Source organism: Chrysochloris asiatica, unplaced genomic scaffold, assembly GCF_000296735.1.
Source record: "Chrysochloris asiatica unplaced genomic scaffold, ChrAsi1.0 scaffold00420, whole genome shotgun sequence".
NCBI classification, from domain to species: domain Eukaryota; kingdom Metazoa; phylum Chordata; class Mammalia; order Afrosoricida; family Chrysochloridae; genus Chrysochloris; species Chrysochloris asiatica.
Genome location: NW_006408938.1, coordinates 1,390,160 through 1,399,344, shown reverse-complemented (window position 1 = coordinate 1,399,344; position 9,185 = coordinate 1,390,160). Strand labels below are relative to the sequence as shown.

General features: G+C 39.9%; 1 pseudogene; it reads left to right on the top strand.

Annotated features, from left to right (window-relative positions):
• The first annotated feature begins 366 nt into the window (after positions 1-366).
• LOC102830200 lies at positions 367-1,564 on the top strand (annotated as a pseudogene).
• The last annotated feature ends 7,621 nt before the right edge of the window (positions 1,565-9,185 follow it).

Genomic DNA, 9,185 nt, shown 5'->3' with positions numbered 1-9,185 from the left:
TATTTTATACTTTTATGCATTAAAATGTAATAGTGGCTCATTTCTGCTTCAAATCCTGTTTAGAAATCTAGAAAGCAAAAGTAAAAAAAAAAAGGTAATGGTTTCCGCAGATATATTTCCTTCTGAGGTAAAAGACACCATAGAAAACAAGTCCATAAACCATTATCGTCATCAGTAGTGGAAGCAACAGTAGAGAAAAAAGAAGAGAAATTTAGATTTGTTCCTAATAATTTTGAATTTTTAAGTGAGGAGAAAACACTAGAAATGAAAGTTTCGGAACTTTGCTTCTGCTCAATGTTCTGTTTCAGACACTAACCAACTGCTTAGATTGATTTGAATTTTCTTTTGCCTCTATAGTGTGAAATAATGTTTGGTAAAGTAGAGTCTGAAAAAGACTCGGTCTTCGCCCGCGTCCGCCTGTTCGCGACTGACCGGAGTCCCAGAATCCTCTGCTCTGAGCCGGTCCGGACATCCCAGATCCCAGCTTTCCATCGATCCTTTGAGAGCACTAGGGATAATGTCCGCATCAGGTTTTACTAGAGTCAATCACCTGTCATGGCTGGGACAGAGCTTGAACCCAGACCACCCTTAGCTCTAATAATCACGAAGTCCACATCTCTAACAAGAATGGGAGCCAGCAGGTGAAAGCTTAGGAACTCAAGAAACACAGTGGACGTATCAGAGGTATCGACTGGGCTCCCAAGAGCAACAGCATTGTCACTTGCTGGATAGACCACAAAGCCTACGTTTGGAGTCAGAAAGATGGTGTCTGGAAACCCACCCTGGTAACCCTGGTAACTGCTTTTGCAAATCGGTCCCCACTGGAGAATAAATTTGCTGTGGGAAGTAGAGTACGGTTCATGTCCACATGTTACTTCGAGTCTTTAAATGACTGGTGTGGTAAGCAAGCACATTAAGAAGTCGATCGGATCTGCAGTCCTCAACTTAGACTGGCAGCCCAACAACGTTTTGCTGCCAGCAGGCTCATGTGACTTCAAGTTCAGGGTGTTTTCTGCCTACATTAAATAAGTGGATGAGAAGCCAGACATTACACCATGGGTCAGCTGATGTCAGAGGTAGGTGGCAGTAGCAGTGGTGGCTGGGTGCACAGGGTCACCTTCTCCCCCAGCGGGAGTCGCCTGGCCTGGGTCAGCCACTACAGCACCATGTCTGTTGCCAATGCCTCAAAGAATGTGCAGGTTTCAACTCTGAAGACCGATTCCTTGCTGCTCCTGAGAGTATCATTTGTCACGGAGAAAATGCGTTGTGACTTCTGGCCAGGACTGCTACCCTGTGTGCTTTAACTACGACACTGAGGCAGCTTACTTTGGTTTCCAAACTTGACATTCTCCAGTAGCATTTAATGCTTCATGTCGGCTATGGAGCGCTTCCGCAAGAACAAGCAGGCCACCACCGAGGACCGTGCATCCGAACAGCATCACGCAAGTGTCTATCTACAAGCCAGACAAGCAAGATGGCAGTAAACTGCACTACAGGCATCGACCGAGCCATGACGATTTGGGATTTCAAGACCCTAGAATCTTCCATCCAGGCCTTCGGATAATGTGAAGTTGAGCAAAACTCCTGGATTGATTTGGCATGACCCACAGCAACTGCCAGCCTCCCTGCCAGACAGAAACACTGAAAACATGTAGCGTGCAAATACTGTGTGTGTGTGGTTTTGTTTGAATATAACTGGTGAAAATATTGGTTTTTTAAAAAGGATCAATGATATATATACTGGCTGTTTCATTCCATTCCTAAACAAGCTTCTCTTTAAGCAGTTTATATTGGAAAACTGTCATTTATGTTGGGAAATCCTTGCACTGTCAATTGCCTTAAAGGTGTGTAAGCAGTCAGCTAGAAAATTAAATATATTGAATGAGGGGGAACAAGATGGAATGAACAAGATGGAATGACACAGTGACCGCAACAATGCACTCAAACAGCAATGACTGACTGTGAACAACCATTGTGAGGCTAGCACAGGAGATGGGCAGTGTTTCTTTCTGCTGTAGTAAGGTTACTATGAGTTGGAACAGACTCAAAGGCATCTAGCAACAGAAAAAGCAGAACAGAAATCAAGCAAAGGACTCATAATTTGGAGTCTGCCTTCCAAACTATTTTTTCTTAATTTCAACGTGGCGAAATACACTAGGAAAATCAGGCAACATGCAAAAATGAATGTTTTCTAACATCTCGGATTCTGATCTAAAATAGTATATGTGTAACATTTTTCTTAGTAACTTTTTGTTGTGAATTGGGGGAAGATTCACAGAACAGTTTTTGCTCAATAAAAATTCATTTACATTTTGTTTCATCTCCTTGATTATAATCCCCTCAATGAAGCATACCACACTTCCTCCTTGTTTCCTGTTTCCCTCCCTTCTTCTTTTCTAACCCTTCAGAACCTTGTTGTTGTTGTTGTTAAATGCCATTAAGTAGATTCAGAAATGGATCTAAGATAAGTGCTGCCCTTTTGATTTCAAATACTGTGCATACCAGCATTTAGTCAGTCCTCAGATCTGTAAATGAACTCACTTCCATGGCTCAGTTTTCAGCCCAACTAGAACTAGGTCTATAAAGCATTCACTTTTGTTACTAATGAATCAACAGTAATTATAATGATAAAATTATACCAGTGACACTATTTTCTTTTAGTGCTTCTTATGATATGAAATATATTTTACATGTTTTATAATATTCATTTCTACAATAACTCCCAATGTTAGGGATTATTATCACCCTGGTGTAGTGTTCTAGGATAAAGAAATGGATCTCAAGATCAGTTCAAATCTACCAGCTGCTCCTGGGAAATCCTATACAAGGTCACTATGAGTCAGAAACAACTCGATCACACTTAACAGCAACATTATTACCCTAGTTTATCATTACTCTGGTAGTGTAGTGGGTTAAGCATTGAACTACTAACAGCATAGTCAGTAGTTCAACTCAATTTTACAAGCTGCTCTGTGGGAGAAAGATGAAAACTTTCTGCTCCCATAAAGATTTACAGTCTTGAAAACACTATACAGTGTTCCTATGAGCCAAAACTGACCCACCAGCACACAACCACCATTACCTATGTGTAGGGAAGATTAACTATAAAACTTGACTGTTTTACTATAAAACTTGATTACTAACAGTGACTAATTTGGGCTGTAATTCAATATTTGAGTAGTTATTCACAGTATAAATTCATTGACAGACTAGTTTCTATTAAGTTGCTTCTGACTCATGGCAACCCATTGTACAGCAGAATGAAACATTGTCCAGTCTTTCACCATCTTTATAATCATGTGTATATTTGACTCCATTCTTGTAGCTACTATATCTTTTGAGTGCCTTCCAGCCAAGGGGGCTCATCTTCTAATACTATAGAAGATAATATTCTGCTGAGTTCCTCAGGATTTTTATTGGCTGATTTTCAGGAGTAGGTCACCAGACCTGTTTTTCTAGTCTGTTTTAGATGAGAGGCTCTGCTGATACCTGTTCACCATGGGTGACCCTGCAGATAACTTGTTCATGATCACTAGCCATTAGAGAGATGCAAATTAAAACAACAATGAGATATCATCTCACACCAACAAAGATAAAAAATATAGAGGACAATAAATGCTGGAGAGGATATGGAGAGACTAGGATGCTGCTGCATTGCTGGTGGGATTGCTTTACCCACAAGTAATATGAGCCATAACATGAGTAGATATATGCACACCAATGTTCATAGCAGCACTATCCACAACAGCAAAAAGATGGAGACAACCTAAGTACCCATCAATGGAAGAATGGATAAACAAACTGTGGTACTTACACACAATGGAATATTATGCTAACCTGAAGAACAACAGGGAAGCTGCAAGCCACCACACAACATGGATGAACCTTGACGACATTATGTTGAGTGAAATTAGTCAGTTACAAAAGGAGAAATACTGCATAGGACCACTACTATAAAAGACTAAGAAAAAGAACCCATACTAAAGGGGGTGGTGGTGGATTCTTTGCTGGTTTCCTGGATGTGGGGGGTGGGTGATGGGAGGTAATGAAAGGTGGAGCACAGAGTAGGGAATAGACACAGGATAGTTTAGGTGATGGGGAAGGGGGCAATATACAAGAAGGGGGAACGAATGGAAGAATGAGGCCGATGGGAGAACAATTAGGCAGATTTGCATGGGCTAAGTTAGACAGAGGTAAATAATGATGTATGCACAACCTTGGAACAACAGGGCTCTGAGATATAGGTCATAAGGCATGGTTGGAATGGACCAAAGTGGGGAAACAATGCTTGGCTACCTTTTGAATCGTAGTTTCCCTGGCATACCATTATAAATAGACGCTTGTGGGGCAGAGAAAGAAATAGCCAGAAATACAACCATAGAAAGCTTGTAAGTCCGTCTTGTGCCTATAACTGATTGGAATACCTAAATGGGGCTACAACGTGCCCAGTGAAGGAGGCTTCCTGTGGAGCCTCTGCATTACATAAGACTATAGGTGGAATCCTGAACCCCACCCAGAATCTCTGAGGTAGGAAATTTCCACTGGAAAGGACAAGCAGACCAACCTGGAGTGGCTAGATGAACAGAAGATACTTCTTGAAAGAAAGATTGACAAGAAAAATATAAAACAGTAACAGCAATCTGACTGATTACTACAAGAACAGCAAATTGCTCTCCCGGGAGTCATCAAGGCAAGTGGTCAGTTCTCTCCAGGGAAAAACCCCTTCCAAGACTAAAACTCAATGGGAATACACGAGCAGACATGTGCTCTGATTTGTGACCACGTTCGTCACCTATAGGGGAAGTTAGGGGAAAATAGCAATGAAGCTGCGAGCTAAGCCCTACAATATTCAATAGATTCCTATGAACCCAGGTTGAGACCTGGATGGCCAGCAGTATGGCAAGACCTGGGGACTCCTGGGTCCAGAGTCAGTGACATAGCCACAGAGGACTAGAGTGGAGAGTGAAGCATCCAGCTGATAAGAAGAGAGGGCATATAAGAAGAGGGAGGCACAAGAACACCTACACTTGCTGATAATACCCACTTGACCTGGCTTCAATGGCTGGATTATATGAACTCAACTAGAAGAAGAAAGAAGAGGAAAAACAGTGATCTGATATGATTTGATGAACTTGGCCTACACTTATGGATGCAGTAGCTCAAAAGAGGGAACAATCTTTACAGGGAGGATCATTCCCAATCCCTCGATACACATGGTAGACAGAAATGGACAACTTGGACATTGGCTACTCAAAATAAGGGGGCTACAAAGGCAAGAAGTGACTGGCTTACAAGCTTTCAAGAGGGAGCCCAGATCCAGAGGGCATGGAGGAAGGTAGAATCTCCACTGAGTAGTATCCAATCTGTCTGGACAGGGTTGATGAAATGGGGATAGCACTCATGTGGCACAATAGTGAATAATTGCTATCAGGACTGACTGTGAGGGTTAGAAATGTAAAGGTAGACATTTTGCAGCAAAAGGAGGGGAGTGGTTTACTTTGCAGTCCAGGAGCGGAGGGCTCTGGGACCATCAAGGGAGAGGAGCAGAGTGCGGGACTGTACCCAGAGAAACAGTGAGACACCGGAGATGAAGGCAGAGATGATGACATGGAGAGATAGAGTCTGGAGACTCTAGACCCAGAGAGGGAGAGGGACAGTGTGCTGATGTTCAAAGGGCAGGTTTGAAGGGTATACTTTTTGGTTGGTTGATGATGCATGGAGGGGATTGTAACCATAGCAATGAAATTACATACGATAAGATGAATGTAAAGCTAATGTTCTCCCATGTAAACTATCACATTATTCAAAATAAAACACTTAAAAAATAGCAACTTAGAAATAAAGTATACTGGCAATAGAGAAAAGAAAATTAAATGAAATACTTCCCTGGGAAAATCTGCTGCAAAAGATCTCTTTAAAGTTTGTAAAATACATACATACATACATACATACATACATACATAAATAAATAATAAAGATGTCACTTTGAAGATTATAGAACACCTGACCCCAGTCTTGGTATTTTCATTTGCCTCATATGCATGTGAAAGTTGTAAAATGAATTAAAAGACAGAAGAAATGATGTCTTTGAATTTTGGTGTTGGCAAAGAATATTGAATACCATAACCTGTCAGAAGAATGACTGTATCTGTCTTGGAAGAAGTATAGCCAAAATGCTCTTTAGTAGTGAAGATATAGCAAGACTTTGACTCACATATTTAGGGCATGTTATCAAGAAGAAGGAGTCCTGGTGTGGCACTGTGGGTTAATGTGCCAGACTGCAATGCCATTTGAAATGCAAAGTCGGTGGTTCAAGCTCACCAGTTGCTCCTCAGAAACTGTATACAGGGTTGCTCTTGGTTAATATCAACTCGACGGCACTTAACAACAACAACATCAAGAGGAGCCAGTCCCTGTAAATACACATCATGTTTGTTAATGTATAAAGTCCGCAAAAAATAAGAAGTTTCCCAAGGAGATGGATTGACACAGTGGCTGCAATGGTCTCAAGCACAGCACAGGAAGATGATGTAGGACCAAGCAGTGTTTTGTACATGGGGTCATTATGGGTCAGAACTGATTCAATGACACCTAACAGCAACAACAGTATAAGCAAAATATTAACCAAAGTGTTTCCTACATAATGAATTAGTTCACTTCTTTATCACTCTATCTCCTGATTGTAAGGTAATTAGAAATTGTTCTTTATGGATATATGTTCAAAACAGTCAAGCAATTTCAAAACATGGCAATTTTTCTATAAGTTACTTATGATCAAAACTCATAAGCAATTTAATAATAGATTGAAAACAAACCAACAAACCAGTTTCTTTAGAGTTAGTCAATTTAGAAAACTACTCATGATGACCCCACATATTGAAGAGTAAAACTGCTCTCTGAGCTATCAGAAGTAGGTCACCAGGCCCTTTTTGGTGGCATCTCTGGGTAGATTCAAATTACAGTCAAGAAATTAACCATGCCCTCATTTAGGGAACTATGAGGTATTTAATAATATTCTAATGTACTAAATTAAGTGATACACATACAAACAACTGGAAACTCTAGTGGTATAATGGATTATTAATTGGGTCTTTAATCACAGGGTGAGCAGTTTGACTCAACCAAATAAAACTTTCTCCTTCCTTAGAAATGTATAGCCTCGAAGTTGTAATACCAAGTTGTTATGATTAGGAACCAACTCAGCGCAAAACAATAACAACATATAGACAACTGAACAGCAAGGTGACATTATATAAAATTATATTGACATAGTAAAGAGCTAAATTATGTGTAGATACTAGGACTGCAGAATGATAATGCATGTTTCTTCGAGGATTAAAAAGAAACAAAGAAATGAAGACCACTGAGGCCTGAGTCTTTTAGAGAAAGCCTTGAGTAGTCTTAGAAGGATAAATGGTCTGTTTACATGTGAGAAAAGAAAGAACAAAATTCAATTTAAGGGAACAACCTTAATTAAGATACAATATAGGACAAGAGACAAGCACATGTGTATCTGTGTGATGTCAAACCATCTTGATTACAAGTTGTAATTACTAAGCAGTGACAAATCCAATGAGATGGGTTTGCTAAGGCATATGTATGCATTTCTGAATCCAAGCACAAGAGAGATGTTTCATCACTGGCTTGGCATGTGATTATGTTCCAACAATTTTAGGTAACAATGTTGATATTGGCCGTATGTATTCCATTTGTGAGTTTGTAAAATTTCCAACTTTTTCCTACATACTTTAGGTTCTTTTACCAGATTGTCAATACGAGGGGACTTTTAAAAGTTCATGGAAAAATTCCTTATCTTTGAATTCCACTTACATTTTGAAATTCCTTCATATAGTATTTTATAAACATTGATTATTTTATTTTACCAAAGTTAAAGTACCAGGATGGTGAGACTTATCTCTCATATGTTGGACATATTATCAAAAAGGACCACTTCCGGGAAAAGGATCTCATACTTGGTAAAATGGAAGGTCAGAGAAAAAGGAAGATCCCCAATTAGGTCAAATTGGCGCAGTGGCAGCAGCAATGGGCTCAAGAATAATAACAAGTGGTAGCATGGCGCAGGACCAGGCAGTGTTCTGTTCTGTTCTGTTGTGCATAGGGTTGCTGTGAGTTGGATCCAACTCTACGGCACCTAACAACAACAACAACAACAATGGCAAAATATATATTCATTTACTCATACATCAAATCATGAACTAAGCTGGAGATAATATGAAGAAATTTCTATTTAAATTTATTTAAGTATGAGATAACCAGTACCCTACTGGGATGATAGTCTAAAAGAAAACACAGACAGGAACTGAAGAGAAGTGCAATATAGGAAAGAAGACATGTATTGTATTTTTATGTAAATAGCATGAGTGTTCTACTTTGTTTGCAAGCAGAACCTTCTCTCCTCCCAAGGATTTTCATAAGCATACTACACTAGTTTTTTGTTTTGTTTTGCTTTTTGCAACAATGTGTAAGAAAGCACTTACTAAAATACTTTCCAGACAGATGGTGCAGTTTTCAGACAAATTTAGACGTCACACACTCATTTTTTTTCATTAAAATATGATACCTATTCTATAGAGTCTTCAATGCAGCGAGATCTTCGAAGCAGCAAAGTCTAACCACTACACTACCAGGCCTTGCTCCTTCAAGATGGTGGATCGGGTAAACGTGTAATGAGGAGCTTGGTCAACAACAACACAGAACACCAGGACAAGAGGCCTCACGAGATAGTGTCGAAACTCCCAAACAAATACAAAGGTATGTTTGGAGGATCAGAGGGTTTAAAGCTGGGGAATTTGAAGGGAACCCAGAAATCCATTGTATTCTGGATCAAGAAACTCAGTTGTTCCAGGAGCGTCCATCTTGGGAGAGAATATCTTGATTGTATCAGGATTGATAGTATCAGGAGAGAACATCTTGATTGTATCTTGATTATATCAGGATTGACATCAAAATTTAAAGTGACAGTATCAACACAAAACAAAATGGTCACCACTCGTCTGTCTATCGTGCTGTGGTGGATGGAGTTGTTGTGATTCTGAGGGATTTGCCACTGGTATTTTAAATAACCAGCAGGGTCACCCATGGTGGACAGGTTTCAGATGAGCTTCCAGACAAAGACAGACTAGGAAGAAAGAGTGACGAACTAATTCCCAATCACTAGTCACTGA